General features: G+C 35.3%; 1 long non-coding RNA gene across 1 annotated transcript in view; it reads left to right on the forward strand.

Annotated features, from left to right (window-relative positions):
* Positions 1 to 11895, forward strand: part of LOC115937077 (uncharacterized) — a 438465-nt gene extending 426570 nt beyond the window's left edge. The window contains exon 3 of the long non-coding RNA XR_014139484.1: positions 11746 to 11895. This is a non-coding gene — a long non-coding RNA (uncharacterized LOC115937077). The remainder of the gene's footprint in view (positions 1 to 11745) is intronic.
* Positions 11896 to 19508: the final 7613 nt, after the last annotated feature.

The raw sequence follows: 19508 nt of genomic DNA on the forward strand, positions 1-19508 counted from the left end.
AAAAAATATTTCATAAAACAAGTGAGATTCATCTACCCCAGTTTTCCTTTAAGAAGGCTCAGTTATCTTTTTAAATACAGATATGGCACTCCCTTTAATACTAACAGTAGTATACACGATTTGAAGAGGTCAAAACATTTTCAACCATGTCAACTTAAGGGAAGATTTGTGCTATAAAATTGCTGGGTGAGGGGAATTGGGAAGGTGGATGGCTGAAAAATACTGGGCTTCCAAGGGAAAGGAACTAAATTCCAAGTGTTACTATTCCTCATAGGAAACCTGAATGCGTTCTCATGCCTTGGATTTTGCAACTCAAGAAAGACTCGTGGTGAAGAAAGCTGAGAGGATGGTCAAGGTGATAGACAAAGAAAGAGATACTTGACTTCAGAGTTCAGGCAAACATCAGAGATTTTCATCCTGGCATTGTCTGGGATTTGTGAACATACCAGGCACACCCCAGCCTTGGGATCTTTGCATGTGCTGATCCTGCTATCTGGAAAGCTCTTCTCACCCATTTACTTTCTCACTTTCTTCTCATCTTCAATTAAATATCCACCTAGTTAGAAAAGCCTGGTTAGCCTATCTTAAACTGCAATCTGCCCACCACCACTATCACTCTTCTTCCCCAGCCCACACACACTTCCTATTTCCCATTCCTGCTTTAGTTTCTCCTTAGCATTTTAGGTGGTCTGGCACAGTTAGATGAATAGATGATAGACAGATGATTGATATAGATAAATAGATGATAGATAGATGATACATAGATAGATAATATAGATAGATGATAGATAGATGATAGATAATATAGATAGATGATAGATAGATAGATAATATAGATTTATATTTCAATTTGTCTGTCTCCCCATCAGAATAGCTTTGTGAAGGCAGAGATTTGCATGTTATGTCACTGCTCTATCCCAGCACCTATAATGATGCATGGCATATAATGGTACTTAATAAACATTTATTGACTGACTGACTAACCAGATGAATGAATTAGTGATTGACTGAAGACTCAAAATTATGACCAGGGCTTGAAGTTTAAAACTGCTACATGGGAGGGTGGGGGAAGGAAATGGGAATGCCAGTGTCATGGACTACCCTACCCAGAGAACCCTCCTCTAACATTTTCAAAGTAGTAAATTTGGGGTTAATAAAGAGTTTTTATTATACACTAAAACAGGGTCTATGTGAAAGAACCTTAATAAAATTTTAGATAAATCAGTGAGGACAATGCATAATGGGCTTAAATAGAAATGAGTATTTTTCATAAACAAAGCTAATATCTGAATTGTCACCATGATAGATATTCCTGCAACACCAAAACAACATCTTATGCTACTGATGGAAGCCAGTTCTCAGGTAAATGAAGCATGATGCCCTACTGTGACAAATCCAATTAATCTATTTATTCAACAACATTTATTGACTACTTTTAACAAACAGCATACCTAAGCAACAATAGGAATTACTGTGTCAAGCAAGAGGTGCTTCTGAAGTGACCTGCATATGCTAAGTTCCAGAATTTGACTTTAGCTCTTAGCATGTCCACCCTTGGAGTAAACCTCTAGCCTGCTGAGATCTTAAGCGTTCATGAACACAAAATAAATATAATACAAATCATAACTTAAATTGGAGTCCACAGTCACAAAGAAGATCACATGAATGGACCCTCATCTGTTTTTATCACCCTGATGCTGCGTCACTCACAGACACCCCCTTTTACTCCACTAGTTCCACATTACACAGAAGTTTGAGTTTGAAAGGTCACTGCCTTATGGCTTTTATGCTGCTTGCTATGAAGTCTCTGCTGGTCTGCAACTGTCCGAAGTTCAAAAGTAAAATAAAATTTTTCAACAGCTGTGGCATAGCTTTAAATACTATCCTATTTGTAATTTCTTACTGGATAAATCTTTACCATTAAAAAAAAAAAAGACAAAAGAGAAAAGAAACGTAAGTAGGTACTCTGTCTTTTAATGGGTGTTACAGAATGTCTGCAATACTTAGAAATAATCTAGGAAACAATTTTCCTTTTTTAAAGTTTGAGAGATTATAGAAAACACATCTATTTTAGCATAAGATTAATTTTTTTGAGGACAAGCACTCTCTGAAATAAAGTTCCTGACACAGGGCAAAACCATTTCATCAGTAACACACATTTCATGTGTTTATTTTCGTACAAAACCTACCTCCACATTCTAGCTACTTATTTCTTGTACATGATCTGCAAGGTCAACATGCTAGAAGCTAAGAAAAAAAAAGATGAGCAATACATTGTTTTATCCAAAAAGTGTGGATTTCATATAACACAGGAGAATTGAGGCTATCAAGAGACCAGTGGGAAAAGTTACTTGTAAGGAAACATTTCAAGTGTAAGATGAAAGACTTAAAGAATCTTTTCTGTTACCAACAAAAAAAACTTGCCTTGAAAGAGATACTGGTTCTGGTTAACTAAATATAGTTGAAAAAATAACTATACATTATAATAGAGAGTAATAGAAGAAACACTTTCATAGGTATCAGGTTAACAACAGAAACATTTTGACATACCCACTGTGAAACTTTTGTTTTTAAAAGTAACAGATTCCTCTCCCTCCCTTGCTAGAGGAAAAGCCTGTCTCAACACTGATGTGCATTGTTTTTTACTACATATGCATGTATATTAAACAATGTAAAGTATTGGTCTCATGTTTTTTTTAAATTATGTAATTGACATCATCTTACACAGCTCCTTCTACAACTTTTTCTCAATTTTATGTTTTTGAAATTTATCAATTCATATATATAGCTCTATCATTTTATATGTATATCTATCCAGTATTCTATTGCAAGAATATGTCACAATTTATTTATCCCTTCTCCTGTTTATAGACATTTAGGTGGTTTCAATTTTTCTCTGTGCTGCAATAATCACTCATGTACATTCTTCCCCAAGTCATGAACTGTGGTTTCTCTGGAGTATATGCTTGTGAGTAGAATTGCTTGGTCTCAGAGAATGAAGCCTTTAAATTTATTATAAATTAACAAACTGCCCTTGTAAGCTGCACTGATTTATATCACAATCAATGCACTGAAAGAGTCCCCCTCGCTGTAGTCAGGGCTTCTCCTAGGGGCGATACCACATTCTGAGAAGCATTGGAATTTGTGGCGAAGTTTTGGGTTGTCATAATGGCTAGAAAGGGCTACTGGCATTAAGTGGGTGGGGTCAGGAATGTGCGATGACTAACAGTGCGTGTCACAGTCGCTAATGACAAGAATTGTCCTTCTCCTCGAAGAACTTTTGAAAATATAACTGGGCATTTATGAAGATAGGCAAAACAGAACAAATAAAAAAAAATCCAAACTTGTGTGTAATTATCAGAGTGATAAATTAGCTTTCATAGACTAGTCCAAAGAATTTTTTGCTTAGTTTTAATCTACGCTGAATTTTCAATGACAAGAACCACTGTATAAACTGTAGAAAGATAGACTATTTTTTGCTGGGAGATAAGATATGCATAAAAATCAGTACTTTAAAAAGCTTTACAACGCACATTACTAATGACAACAATATCCCTGATCAATAAATTCTCTACTAAAAATGCCAGGATCTGTCCTGTACTCATTGTTGTCCCTTTCACCCTGATACGGATACAAATGTCTGACATTATGCTGTCATGCCCAAGTATTTATGTATTAAACTGTACAATCATTATAAACTACTTTCTTTTATTCCTTTCATATTTTATTTATAATATATTATGATACTATGATATTACTGGGTTTTTCCAAGTATATGTATAGGCAGGTAATATTACCTATGAGTTTTATACGAGGCTTACTAAAGGAGACAGTATGCCCAACACAAGGTATTGGCAGACATTTTAAATTTTGCCAATCAGATGCAGGTAACATTTGATTTTTCATTTTCCTGGTAAGATTTAGGTTGAACACCTTTTCATATCGTTAATGAACGTTTTTTTTGTCTTACATAATCATGTTTATAACCTTTGAATTGTTTGTATCTTTCTTACTGGTTTGCTAATTTTTTTTTTAAGATTTTATTGTTTGTTTGTTTGTTTATTTATTTATTTATTTATTTATTTATTTATTTGACAGAGAGAGACACACAGTGAGAGAGGGAACACAAGCAGTGGGAGTGGGGGAGGGAGAAGCAGACTTCCAGAGGAGCAGGGAGCCCGATGCCGGGCTTGATCCCAGAACCCTGGGATCATGACCAGAGCCAAAGGCAGATGCTTAACTACTGAGCCACCCAGGCGCCCCTAAGATTTTATTTTTTAAGTAATGTCTACACCCAGCGTGGGGCTCAAACTTATGACCCCGAGATCGAGAGTCATGTGCTCTACTGACTGAACCAGCCATGCACCCCTGCTAATCCTTAATATACACCGTAGGATAAACATTTGTCATTTAAATGCATTATAAATATTTTCTTGCCATATGTTGTCCTTAAACTTTGCTTATTATACCTTTTTTTGTAGAGAAGTTTAAATTTTATTGTAATTTAGCATATTTAAACTATTCTAAGGCTTTTACACAAAATTAATGCTGAGATAAATCTTTTCCCCTCAGGAATTTATAGATCTTTTACCTTTTATTTGCTTTTGCTATTTTGAAGGAAATGCTAATTTTGAGTGGGAAGTTGTGTGTTGTTTCTCCTTTTCTCACTTCACCCTCCATTTTCTTACCTGTTTTTGTCTTAAGATTTTGGCTTTGCCCCCTGCTCAATGAACCTCAGTCCTCACATTTGTGGGTCAGGTCTCTTTCCTGCTAAGCTACCAGGGTTTTTGCATTTCCTGTCATCCAGCCAGCTATAGTTTGCTGCATTTTCTGATCATAAAGTTTTGACCCTGTCTTCTTTCTTCCCTAGATTCTTAAGTTTCTGCTTCCTTAAGCCTATTTCAGCGTAGACTATTCTGACCACTGAGCTGTGGGTGGCTTTAGGCAGGTAATCCATTACTGAATATCGTTGCCATTATCTGTTCACTGCCTTGGATACCAGCAGGCCTGACACCATAGCTGTGCTCACTGTTCTCTGCATCTGTTCCATTTCTGGTCCACGAACGTGTATAAACTGGTTTTTGAGGCTGCATAAAAGTGCTTTTATTGTTGCCATCACTGTTTACTTTTTTATATTTTCTTTTTTTTTTTTTTTGGGTGTTACTAAAGTCTTTTTTTTTTTTTTTTTTTATTTCTTTTTTTTTTTTATTCTTATGTTAATCCCGATACATTACATCATTAGTTCTAGATGAAGTGTTCCATGATTCATTGTTCACTTTTTTATATTTTCTTTATCATGCTATGTATTCGAACCATGGACTTTGCCTCAAGTTGCAAACTTACACTCTTTAGTAGAATTTGAGCACACATTTTGAGAAAAAGGAAATAGATTGTACATTTGTTAAATGCCACACATTAAAACATGGATGCACTATACCTATGAAGGGAGAATGCCTGTCCTCGTGATGAAGAAGCTATATCCCAGGCTTATGAACAAGCATAACTCCATCCCTTCCTGAGGCAAGACTGTAATTTCTTAATAACAACCCAAGGTTTCAAGTTAATGGAGCGGCCACAAAGGCAGTGAGTGTAACTGAGACCCCCTAAGTGTTTATATGCTCTTGTCTTACCTATTTATTTTCATTTGTGAGCCTAGGTTGAGAGTGGTAATTGTTTAATTGTGCATATTGGTTTTTTCATTCTTTAACGTTTCACAATATTTTTAATCTAAAAGAATGCCTCATGCTGTGATAATCAACATGATAAAAGGTAAAAATAAATAAATAGCCCACATTTAAAAGATTCCTCTTACCTACCAACAAGCCCTGTCTACTGAATGTAAACTTAATTGCAATATATTTCCTTAATGGTCTCCTTTAATTGGTTACCCTGCTATGGTATCTTTGGAAAGTTGAAGTTCTATAACAAAGCATTAGTGGTTAGTTCTCACACAGAAGCTTATAATGCTCAGAGCACATAAAAATAACATTTCTTCAATATTTGGACATTTTAACAATATTTGTTCTTCCAGTCCATGAGCATGGAATGTCTTTCCATTTCTTTGTGTCGTCTCCAATTTCTTTCATCAATGTTTTATAGTTTTCAGAGGAAAGATCTTTCACCTCTTTGGTTAGGCTTATTCCTAGGTACCTTATTATTTTTGGTGCCATTTCTTCAATATTCAACCATTATGTAAAAATGAATATACTTTGATTTTCCTCAAGTTGAATTTCTTTTTTACAATAATATTAAAACTTGTAGTAAAGAGAACATGGCTGACAGAGACTGCAACTATTTACAAAATGCCATAAGAAACAGAAAACTTTACCTAGAATTTGAGCCTCTTTCAGTTTTTTTTGATCAGTTGGGTCTTTGAAATTGCAAACTCTGTGAAGACAGAATGTATCAGTTATCCATAATGTCCATTCAAGTTAGTACTCTGCTCACAGAGGCCCACATAAATGATGAAATTAGCATGTTCTCTTCTGCTCCACTCAGAGACAGAGCTGTATGGTGCCACTTTCTTTGTTTGTTCAACTTCTTAAACATTATAATATTCCCCAAATAAAATTATCTAATGGACTTCCAGAAATTATTAAGCATCAAAAAATAATAATTTGAATGTTTAAATCACATGTACTTTTTGTCAATTCAATTTTTTTAGAAATCACCTTTGTACTCCTTTCTCAATATATTCTCCACCCTTGCCTGGAGGGCCTCCTATCCCAATGTATTCATAAGACATGCATTGTTTGCTTTACACTTTATGTAAATATTCTCATTCTGTTCTTACCATTCTGCAGCTTTCTTTTTTCACTCAACATTAAAATTTTCAAAGTAAATCTGTATTTATACAGTACTTTTTCATTCATTGATCAAAATGTAAAAAAAAATTTTGTTTTTATGTAATCTCTACACCCAGTGTGGGGCTTGAACTCACAAGCCTGAGATGGAGAGTTGCATGCTCTTCCAACTGAGCTAGCCAGCCACCCTTCAATATGTGACAATTCTAAATTCTTCTCCCAGTGGACGTTTCCATATTTTTGGTATTACAGAGACATTTACTTTTCCAAAGTCATGGAAACTGGAAGCATATGCCAACAGTGTGTGATAACTCCTGATTGTCATATCCTTTCTAGCCCTTTGCACAGTTGTGCTTCTAAAGGTCAGTGACAAAATTAATGCACAAAGTCAAGTCTATCCCAATTTATGACTGATAGAGCTTGTTTTTATATCTTTTCATTTTTCTTTTTAAATTTCTAAATATGTGTCTGCCTTCATTCTCTACTAAATGCCATCTTATATTTCATAATCATTTATTTACTACATATACATTAATGTATTATACATTTTATTATAGTCATTGAGATAATTGCATATGCATTTAGGTTGTGTGGTGGTAGTTCTATTTTACTATTTTTCTCACCTTTAAGTATTTTTTCCTAGATCACTGAATTCCAGTTACTTTCTCTTTCTCCTAAACACATCTTTCTATCTTCTTTTAGGAGTCATCTCCAAATTCCAAATAAGTAATACATTTTCTTTTTGAGTCATCCTGATGGGTGATTAAGCTGTTTTTCAACATTTAGTAACATTGCTTCTTGTTGACTTTTTTTTTTTTTTTGGGTAGCCAACTGGTGACTTGAGCACATGGTCCAGATCACACCTCCCTCACTAATTTTATAAATCTAAAGTCTTTTTTTGAGACCTTGATGAAAAATGCTAAATTTGACAGAATCAGACATCTTTTGAGATCTTGGTAACATACGCTAAATATGCTCTGTTTTTACACACAGGTGGAGATGACATATTAAACAATCAACTTCTTGCTCTCAACTCCATGAAATAGTTTAGTTGGAGCTTTCATCCAAATCCCCCTGAAAGCAGTATATGGTACAAGGCACTGCACTGTAGTGACAAGAGTGTTTTTTTGAGATTGCATCTGTGTCAACCTTTCCCACAGAGGAGCTCCCCTCCTTTTCTTCTACATCTTTATTTCTTCAAATTATTTTCTTCCTTTTCTCTTAGGAAAGGAGAGAAAGAAGGATTATCCTTCCACAAACCGTGTGCCAGAAAATAGTTACTACTTCTCATGTTTGCTGATGTTTAGGTAATATCATACTCACAGGCTTAAAAATTGGGAAAGAACCTTCCCAGCCCAATTAAACTGTCACAGACAGTCTTCCATATTTCCATTCACATTGTTCTAATTATCAGAATATGCGCATGGAAGAATGAGGGAAGAGATGGTTTCTCCTTTAGTAGTTAACTGCTTTGTGTTAGTTGCTGATGGTGGATTCATAATCATGTGACTGAGAGGCATAAAGGTTTATGGATATTAGGGCCATATAAACAGAAAATAACTGCCATGATGGCATCAGTGGATGTCTGCTAGGCTCCACGATAACTGGTCCAGAACCGAAAAATCTAGTCAATAGACATCTGCTTGTTGCCAAAGTGGACAGATTCCAACTTTTAACCAATATACATCTAGTCAATATTATTTCAAAACAGCCTGTCCATTCAGTAAAATAACTACTGAAAAGAGTAAGTCAAATCTTTTGCTAGACTGAATTTACTGGTAAGTTCAAACAAAATATCCATCATTTTCTCTTTCAACCCATAAATGTTTATTGAGAACTAACCTGTGCTCAATTCACACTCAGTAATGAACAAGACAGATGAGTTCCTGCATACACACATAGCTTTTGTTCTAGAAGCTGGAGAGAGAATGTGAGTATCATCTGCTGGAGTTTGAAACTAAAGTTTTTACAATAGCTGTCTTTTAAAAATGGAGTCATTCTTAGATTGAGAAGGATCATACAGAACATATCTAAAACATCTATTAATATATTGTCTTGTTCGTCTCAGCTTACATTGGCTGCAGCACTTTAACCCTGGAGACCCAAAGTATGAGACTTGAACCAGCAGTATCGACATCACATGGAAACCAGTTAGAAATACAAAGTCTTGAGCCTCACCCCAAATCTACTGTGTCAGAAATTTGGATTCCAATGCAGGCCAAAATTTGAGGAACAGTTAGTATATAACAAAATCACCTGTAGGACTCACACATTACAGACCACTGGACCTCGTGCCCAGAGTTTCAGATTCAGTGGGACTATAGAGGAGCTTGATAATTTACATTTTTTGTTGAAAATTTACATTTTTAATGAATTTCTGGGTGATGCTGAGCTGGTGGTATGAGGACCATACTTGAAGAACTACTAGCTCATTGGATATCCATCCTGGATGAACATTACATGAAAACTATCTAAAACTTCTAAAACATCTAAAGCTTCTAAAAACACCACTATTTGGACTCTACCCCAGAACAATTAAAGCAGAATCTCTGCATGTGTGCCCAGACTTTGCATTTAAAAAATGAATTCCATGTGATTCTGATGTATATCCAGGGTTAAGGAAGCATGTTTTAAGAAAAATCACTCCATCTCCCTGTGCTACCCTTTAGCACATGAGTAGAATGCTATTCTTCCTACTAAAAACCATTGGGAATTTGAAGCAGAACTCATTTGAAGCTTTTTCTACATAATGCTCCCCCCAAAGCAATAGTAAAATGAAAAAAAAAATCAATGAAACATATTATCTAGCATTATCTAGGTCAAAATAATATATTGAAACCCTAGGTATTCTGCAGAATTCAACTTAATAAGCAACTCTCAACTATATTGAAACTTTTTCCAACTGGGACCCATGTGTAAATACAACTCTAACAGTTTTCATTTTTTAGGAAGACATGAATATGGGTCGTGGCATAAACGTTAATCACAGTCTTACATCTTGGATCGTAGTGGAATAGAAAGGCAAAAATATTTACTTCATGGATGTACTGAAATAAATGATAAATCCCTTACCTGGCACTGAGGCCATTACATCCACTAGTCAAGATGAAGTCTGTAACCTGCTCTTGGAGCAAAGAACAAATGGCAATTTGTCTATGGGAGCTAATTCTTGCTGTGTCTGGGAGACTGTGGCCTCTCTTATCAGTTTTCTGTTCAGGGAACCAGTGGGCCTTGGGGGTCTCTTTGTTTACTATCTTAGTCCTTTTCCATTACACTAAGCACCAGGCCTGTAAGTTATTCTGTTCCCCAGTCTCCTGTGGCTTTAAAACTCTCCAAATGCCACAAGTTCTCAATACCCCCACTTCCCAACTCCCCTGCAGAATTTTTAAGTGACAAGAAGCTGGAAAAATACAGATGGCATAATTATATATTTTGCAGTTGATTAATCACCACAAAACATTAATCACATTTTGTATAACAATACATAATCAAATTCTTTATAGTAGAAATTAAGTTTCTTTCTGATAGATAATGGATTCCTTTAGGATATTGACAGGGTTTTTCAGCATCTGTTTGGCTCCCATTCCACATCTGCATTTGATTTTGTCTGCTTTAGGGCTTAGTAAAGTGTGGCTTAAAGGTTGTTTTATGACTATAAATGTACGTGCTAATAGAAGAATTTGTTGAAAGGAAAATATTTGCACAAGTGAGATACTATAAATATATTTTTTCTAGGCCATAACATGTTTCTTGAGTGAAAACCATTGGCTTTTGTTTTCCTAAAGAGTAATCCCATTGAAATCAAATACAAATTATACATGTTTTTTTCTCTTAATAGCTATTGAGATAAATTCTTAATCTTGTAATTAGCTTTATATTATTATGAGACAATATGTATGTATAACTTTTATGTAAATAATGTTTTTATAGTATAAGTGCCAAATTTCTCAATTATTATAAAATAATCATACAGATTGTATGTTATCAATTTGTGTATGCATATATGTATTTATAATCATTTGCCAAATAACGATAAATGTATACACATTACATATATTATACATAAGCATATACAAACTTAAAATTGCCTCACTCCTTTACTATTTAGAACTTACAAACTAAAATTATCATACTTCTTAGTAGTTTCAGTCACTCAAAAATGGTTATATATATATATATATGCTTGTATTTATACCTTTATTACATCTCTAGGAAAAATTATGGAACAAAGATGTACATCCTCTGCTTTCAAGTGTTTAATCAGAAGAACTTAAGCATATAAAATGTGGGAATTTTCCAAAGCAAATATAAACAATAATATAATAACTTCATATACATATTATTGTGTGTGTGTGTGTGTGATGCTACTTTTATTCCACCATGATTACACAGCTGGCCTGTAGAACTCAAATAGAAATTCACATGATCATGTTATTCTGGCCCAGTATTGAAACTCATACACATTTACCACAGCATAGCTACACGTGTAATATATCTCTAAAGTACTATTGAAGAAAAAATATAAGGGAAACATAAATTTAGGTTGGATTATTTGGATTACAGAGAGGAATCATGCTGTGTAATCTGATTACTGGAAAGACAAACAAAGTGTGCTAATAATAATTGGGAAGAATGGTCTCATGGATAGGGTAGAAGAGGAAAGAAGATGAAATGCCTATAGAGGGAGTAAAAAGATAAACCTGACCAGAGCAGAAGAGCCATGTTGAAGAATGGTTTTCAAAAGCATCATTATACATTTTTCTAATAAATGATATTTGTGTCCAGTTTTATTTGAAATTAACTGCAAACTTGGTTACCAAGTACAGCCCCTGGAATGGTTAAGTCTACATGATATAATTTTCATGCCCAGGATTTGGGTCTCCTGACCGTGTATTATCTATGAAAGGCCATTGGAGAAACTAGCATGTCCTCTTACCCGCAGGTACATATGGCCTCTTAGACCCCCAGGAGCCTACAGTCTGCATTTCCAAGAGACCACTGCAGAGATTTCCACAGCACCTCTGCTTGTCTAATGATATGGGCACCAGATTCCAGCCTTATTTCACATTCAGCCAATACAGCTCTGCACACAGAAAGGTAAGCAGTGCAGGCTTGATAAGCTTGCCTTTTGAACAAATAATTTGTCAGTCTGTGTTGGGAACTGGGATGTTCCTAGTTCTGTGAAGCACTTTTAGTACTGTGAAAAGTGGTATACAAATAAAATGATTGATGTCCTGTCAATAGGAACTTCAGGAAGAAGATCAAACAGAGCAGTTTCTTTTGAAGTAGGGATGGATGTGGGGGGAAAGGTGTTAGATTTTACTTTTCTATCTATCATAAACCCCAAAGCATCATTCCAGCAAGAAAAGAACATGGTATCTGAATAAGGCAGAACACAATTTCTTAGCAGTAGACACATCCCAGTGAAAAACACAAAAGCTGGATTTGTAAAAATCCATTCATAAAGATTTTATTGTAAATTTTTCCCATCACTGGAATGATGTTGGTTGGAGCGCTTACATATCCTCAAGCTTTTTTCTTTTTGCCTCCATTTCTCATAGGCTTTTAAACTTTCCTTTAAAATGGTCAGATTACCATTTCTAAGGACTTTTGGCTATGAAAAATATCAATAAGATAATTTAGGAAATTGCTGGATATAAAATAAATATATGCAATAAATTGCATTTCTGTAAAATACGTATATTAAAAATGTAAAAAATTCAAAAGCATGCTATACCATTAAAAATTGAAAATAATTGTGATTCTTTAAAAAAATATAGACTTTGTAAGCCCCTTATGAAAAAGAAGTATAGATCTGTATTAGAAGACATTAGAAAATATTTAAATAAATGGAGTCATATATAATGCTTACAGATTAGAAGATGCAATGTTGAAAAAATGTAATTTCCCCAAATATATTATAACTTGAACACAATTACAGTAAAAGTCCCGACAGGGCTTTTTTTTTTTTAATGATAAATTGATTCTAAAACATGTATGCAAGAGCAAAGTACAAGAATAAACAATAAACAGTACATTCCAGACATCAAGAATGGTTAAGACATTACCAAATATCAAGAAGTATTGTAAAGTTAAAGTAATTTGTCTAGGGGGGGAATGGAGGTGAAATAATGAAGAGAAAAAGACACTGTGAAGTTAGAAACAGACCTAGGTCTGGGGGGATATTGGTTAATGACCAGGTACACTGCTGGGTAGTAGAGGAAAAAACATCTTCAATAAATTTTTCCACAACAATCAGTTGTCCATAAAAAATGTATTTGAATCTCTACCTCACACTATTAACAGGAATCATTGAGCTGGGTTAAAAATTTAAACATAAATGTCTAAATTATAAAGACAGAATTACAAAATAATATAAAGGGATGTTTTGAAGACCTTGACATAAAAAAATAATTTCTTAAACAAGACTTTAATAATTGCAACCCACGAAAGATAAATAAATATGAATATATTAAAATTAACATTTCAGTTTCTCCAAAAGGTTATTAAGCAAATAAAGACACACTGCAAACTGGAGGAAGATATTTTATACACATACAACTAATGAAGATTAGATCTAGAATATATAAAGAACTCCTCTTAATAAGAAGATGATTTTAGGGTTTTTTGGTTTACTTAGAGAAGATTTTTGCAACACACACATAGACTATGACCAACTAACTGGCATTTCTCAGAAGAGGAAGGAGAGATAATATATAATCCCATGAAAAGACCCTCAATTTGTCAATAATCAGCACAGTGAAATGTAAAATCCCTTTGGAGGTATGTTATAGACCCAACATACTGGTAGAAAATCAGAAGGTAGGCAAGTGCTGATGCTGCCTGGAGGCAACTGATTTTTGCACATTGCTGGGGAGAGTGAATATTGATAAAATGACTTTGGCAAATAATTTGGCATTTCCTACTAAAAAAAATGATGCTCACACTTTGAGACTTAGCCATGCCATTCTTGGTTATGGATCCTACAGAAATTCTTACACATGTGCACCTAGGGACATGCACAAAAATATACATAGCAGCACTGTGTGTACTAACAACAAAAAGTATATGGCCTTCCCACAAAGAAAATGATAAATACATTGTCCTACATGCATACAATGAAATTCTCTAAAACAGTGAAAAGAAATGAATTAAAGCTCTGGTGCTGTCTTACAGATAAAACATCTGTATCCATATCTACAACTATCCAACTAGTATACAGATTTATCTATCCATTTATTTCACATGAATATATTTGGTTCACATGTTTCTCCTACTGTGTAGATTATCATGTTGTTTGATATGAACTTCAAATTGAAACCCTTCTTTGTCTAACTCCACAATGTTGCAAAATCAGAGCAGAAGTCTTTGGCTGTCAGCTGTTTGAATCTCAACACAGTGCATGGACCTCTTCCACAATATCCCTGGCTTCTGGTCACCTTTAGTCCAGTTTGTCCTGTGTATTCAAAACCTCACAGGATATATTTTTCTATTGTTGAGACAGCTCTGTTGCTAATGAGCAGGTCCTGCAGCTTTATAATTTTCATTCCTCGTATCTTTTTATGTCCAATGTGACTTCAGCTTCTTAGTCTTAAATCTACTTCTTTAAATCTTTTTTATATGTGAGATTAGCTGGTTGGCTGTCCATAATCTGAATCATCTTTCTCATATTCTGTAATCTCTCTAGTTGTCCTTCTTAAAGAGGATGCCCAAATCTAGGTCCAAACTTTCAGAAGACAGTTGAGCAGATCAAAAACCAATGGCAATATTTGGCAGGGTCTTTGATCTGGATGACATAGGTCATTCTCTCCCTTCAGTCATTATGCATTCACCTACTCATTCACTTAGTAATGAGGAATTGGGAATCAAAATCCAGACAGAGTCCGCCCTCTCACAGTTTAGGGTACATGTGAGCTTGGCAGGATTTGGAAATGAAGGATATTTTTATTGGATTAGTCCAAAATTATAATAGCACTTTTAGCAAAGGGGACATTCTTAACTCTAATTGGGGATTTTAAATGCTATTTGCTACAACAGCCTCTACTGCTGATTATGTAAATAATGCTGTTTTATCACAGGTAGTTGTCAGGAAATAGACACCAAGCCAGAAGTTTGTTTACAGAAGGTTTATTGCATAGCATCTTTAGGAACAAAAATTCTAAGGGAGTGCAGGAAGCAGAGTTGAGCTGAAGGAGAAGTCAAACTCTGATGCACTGAGATGGAACTGAGATGGAACTGAGATGATTCTTCAGAGGTGTCTTGACTCAAGGTGCACAGACAGGCCTTTATACTCTGACACTGAATAGTCATTGGCTATGTGCTGACCGTGTGGAGCAGTGCTAACCTTGGGGCATAGACTCCTTCAGCATAGGGCAACTTCAAAGAAGAAAATGCTTCTGGAGCCAGGAAAATGAGACTTGGGTCCTGGAAGAGGATCTGGCACACTACTACATTCACTTATTATACTATAATTACACATATGATAATGCATTTAAAATAAAATAAAAATTTATAGAAAATCACAAGGTCAAAATGCAGAATAAGGATAACTTTCCGTAAATGTATGGAAGTTATTCCATGATATATGTAATACATCCTGTCTTGCAGAATTTCCTTTGTAAACACAACTCCCAAAGCCAAATCCACCTTCTCTGTGGGTTTTTTTTTAAGATTTTTTTTGTTTGACAGAGAGAGACAGCGAGAGAGAGAGCACAAGCAGGGGGAGCAGCAGAAGGAGAGGGAGAAGCAGGCTCCCCATTGAGCAAGGAGCCCTATTTGGAACTCCATCCCAGGCTCCTGGGATCATGACCTGAGCCGAAGACAGATGTTTAACTGACTGAGCCACCCAGGCGTCCCTCTTTGTTTTGCTTTATTTCAAAAGAACACATTACCCTGGAATGAATTTATGTGAATGTACCATGAAGATGGGAGAGACAGTGTGGAAATAATATTGATCTCAAGAAAAAAATATATATATATATGTATATTTACTGTTGTAAAACTTAAAAAAAAATTCTTGCTTAAACGGATCTGAAAATTTGTTGCCCATTTAAAAATAATTATTATCTACCTGAATCTCAAATAAAATGATAGGAGAACTATTGTGAAATCTAGATCCCTTTCTTGACTTAGCTAACTCTTACACATATTTAGGGCTCTGCAATTCAACACTTCCAGGAATTATTTCTTAACCCAGTACCACATAAGACCTTTCATACCACCTCTCCTCTCACCTCTACACATTCCTGCAGCATTATGAAAACCTTTATCCCACATTATTGGAAATACCTGCTTATGTTTCTTTTTTCCTCTTTAACTATAAATTCCTAAAACACAGGGAGTGTTTCCTTTTCAAGTAAGTAATCACAGGGGCGCCTGGGTGGCTCAGTCGTTAAGCGTCTGCCTTCAGCTCAGGTCATGATCCCGGGGTCCTGGGATCGAGCCCCGCAACGAGCCCTGTATCGAGCCCCACATTGGGCTCCCTGCTTGGCAAGCCTGCTTTTCCCTCTCCCTCTGCTGGTGCTCCCCATGCTGTGCCCTCTCTCTCTCTCTGTCAAATAAATAAAATCTTAAAAAAAAAAAAAAAACTAAAAAACAAATAAGTAATTACAGCATGTTTCACAGTTTCTGATATAGCATAAGTGATCAGCAAATATTTATTAAGAAGGACAGATGAATTCCCTGAATTCCAAATTTCTATATCCAAATGCCTATTTGTTTTTCCACCTGGATGTCATACAGGCATTTTAACTTAACATGCCCCAAACTTATTCCCAAGTATCCTCCTTTACCCCAAACCTGTTTTTCTCATAGACTTTATTCTCTAAACTGGCAATTCCATCTGCCTAAGGGATCAGGTAAAAAATCTAAAAGTTGGGATGCCTGGGCGGCTCAGTCGGTTAAGCGTCTGCCTTCGGCTCAGGTCATGATCCCAGGGTCCTGGGATCGAGTCCCGCATCGGGCTCCCTGCTCTGCGGGGAGCCTCCTTCTCCCTCTGCCTCTGTCTCTCTCTCTGTCTCTCATGAATAAATAAATAAAATCTTAAAAAAAAAAAAAATCTAAAAGTCATCTTAAGTCCTTTATTTTTCCACATTGTACCTTTGTGCCATCAACAAACGCCATATCCTGTAACTTCTAGAATCTGACTGCCTCTCCTATACTGCCAATATCATGGTCCAAAGCAATGACACCTAGGAAGTAGTGATCTCCTTACTTCTATGAGATCCTGCCTCCCTACAGAGTATATTCAGTTTAAGAGCCAGAATGATTTTTGTAAAATAAGAGTCAGATTACCCCCTCCTATTTAAAACTTCCAATGTACTTCTCATTTTAATCATAGGGAATTCTTTTTCACTTCCTTCAGGGTTCTGCTCAAATGTCATAGTCAACTCATGATCTTCCTTTATTAGAATATATAACATGACAACCCCCTTCCAAATGAAACCCAGCCTTCTGTGCCCTATTTTTTTCCACAGCACTTATCACCATCGTAAATGTTATCTTATCATGTCTCTTGGTTTTATGTTTGTCTCCATGTCTGGACCGCAGCATTAATAAGAGCAAGATTTTGCCTTTGTGTTTACTCCTATCCCCCATGCATTAAAAAAACAAAACAAAAAAGCCTGACATATAATAAGTGCTCACCAAATGTGTATTGAATGAATGAATATATAGGTGAATAAATAGATGCATAGAGAAATTAATTATCCAACAAATATAAAATGTCAATTATGGGCTAATATCTCTGGAAACAATAGATAAAAACAAGAAAATATCACTCTCCTAATGGACCTTAAATTCCAGCTGGGGAAGACAGATAATAAATAGGTAAACAAGTGAATCAAACAAGTTTCTTATAGGTAGTGGTAAGCATTTTCTATATTATTAAGGGAAGAAGCAGTGATACAATAGAGATTAACTCAATAGAGTAGGATGTTGGCTAATTTAGAGGGGGTCATTAGGGAAGTCTTCTGTACAGTGATGACATTTAAGTTCAGATTGGGAGGAGAGCAGGAAGAGCATCTCCAAACAAGAGAAAGGCAAAGAGAAATACAAAGATGCCAAGGAAGGAGCAAGCTAGAGGAGCAGGATGTCCAAAATGCCTGCACGTGATGAGGAAGACGCCCTGAAAAGAGTCTGTGAACATGGGGAGGTCGAGGGGTTTGTTGGGCAGTAGTATTTGCTTCTTCTTTACTAACTGCAGTGCTTTGTAACCAACTTCAACTAAAGGAAAAAACCCATTGTACAGCAATTTTGCTCTTTGTTTATTGTTTTGTCTCCACAATTGACCACAAGCCCCTGGTAAACAGAGTTCATGTCTCTAACCACCAGGAACTATAGCTGATAAATCTGTTGAATAAATGTGATGAGTAAACTTTCGAAACCAGGTAAGAACAACATATACATGAGGCAAGCCACTTTAGATGGGAAAGCAGCTCTGCACAATTAATTAACAGATTATCAAAATGATCCAAAACATTTTGTTCCATATTGTGTTTTATTGGATAAGAACTGAAAACAATCTGATCTAGTTTCACTGTTGCTGCTATTGTTCTTTCCTATTTTGTTTGAGGGATGGTCACTTGGTGGTATATTTTGGTTCTAAGGGTGTTGGTGACTAGAGAAGAAACCAACGAAGAATCCATTAACCCAGTGTATAAAGTGCTAATGGTTTTATTTGTTGTTTCCAAAAGCTTTAATAGGAATTTCCATTTAGATTAATAATTAAATCCATTTTTTCTGAATACTAATTAAAGTTAATATGTTAACAAAAAAGTAGTGACATAAACTTATACACAATAAAAAATATAAAACAGATCAGCATTGTTAAATTGATTAAACATAGAGATCATTAGACTCAGGTCACTCTAATGTCCTTGCAGCCTATGTAGGCAAAACAAAATCTAAGTCTATACATGCCTTAAGGTTACAAAATCAAAACGCTGAGGACAACCAATTACAAATAGCCAACTAGGCTTTAAGCTATAGCCAGTCAACAATTTTCTTACTTTCCTTCTGCCTTTCCTGTAAGTCTAAATGTCTTTGCCTGAGCTCCTGTCAGTGGAGCACCCATAACCACTTCCAATTTGGCGCTGCCTGGTTGACTTTTGCTCAGATAAACTCTTAAAATTTGTAATATGCCTCAATTTATTTTTTAACAGGTCACCTTGAGAAATACAGAAAATATTTTCTTACGATTTTCACATTTCACTTGGATTGTCTTAGCTATTTCCTTTGTTTTAAGAAGGTTTGAGTAATTTTGAAATTTTTAATAGCTTTTGAAAATTGTTTAATTGCTTTTGAAATTTTTGAACGCTTTTAGATTTTATTCTCTAATTCCTAAAATAGCCTATTAGCCTGGATGTTATATTTCTAATGATAAAATTAATACTAAATTACGTTTAAATATTGGATTAAAATAAAGTAAAACTAATTAAATTTTCCTTAAAAGTAAAAGAACTCGAACAATTGAATTTTAAATTATGTGAGTATAAATTTAAACTTAAGATAGACACTGGGGAGGGTACGTGCTCTGTTAAGCGCTGTGAATTGTGCAGGACTGTTGAGTCTCAGATCTGTACCTCTGAGACAAATAATGCAAGATATGTTAAGAAAAAAAAAGAAGAAGAAGAAGGTAGCGGGAGGGGAGGAATGAAGCGGGGGAAATCGGAGGGGTGGACGAACCATGAGAGAAGATGGACTCTG

Source organism: Leptonychotes weddellii, chromosome 13 (genome assembly GCF_054177405.1).
Source record: "Leptonychotes weddellii isolate Sample4059 chromosome 13, ASM5417740v2, whole genome shotgun sequence".
Lineage (NCBI taxonomy): Eukaryota > Metazoa > Chordata > Mammalia > Carnivora > Phocidae > Leptonychotes > Leptonychotes weddellii.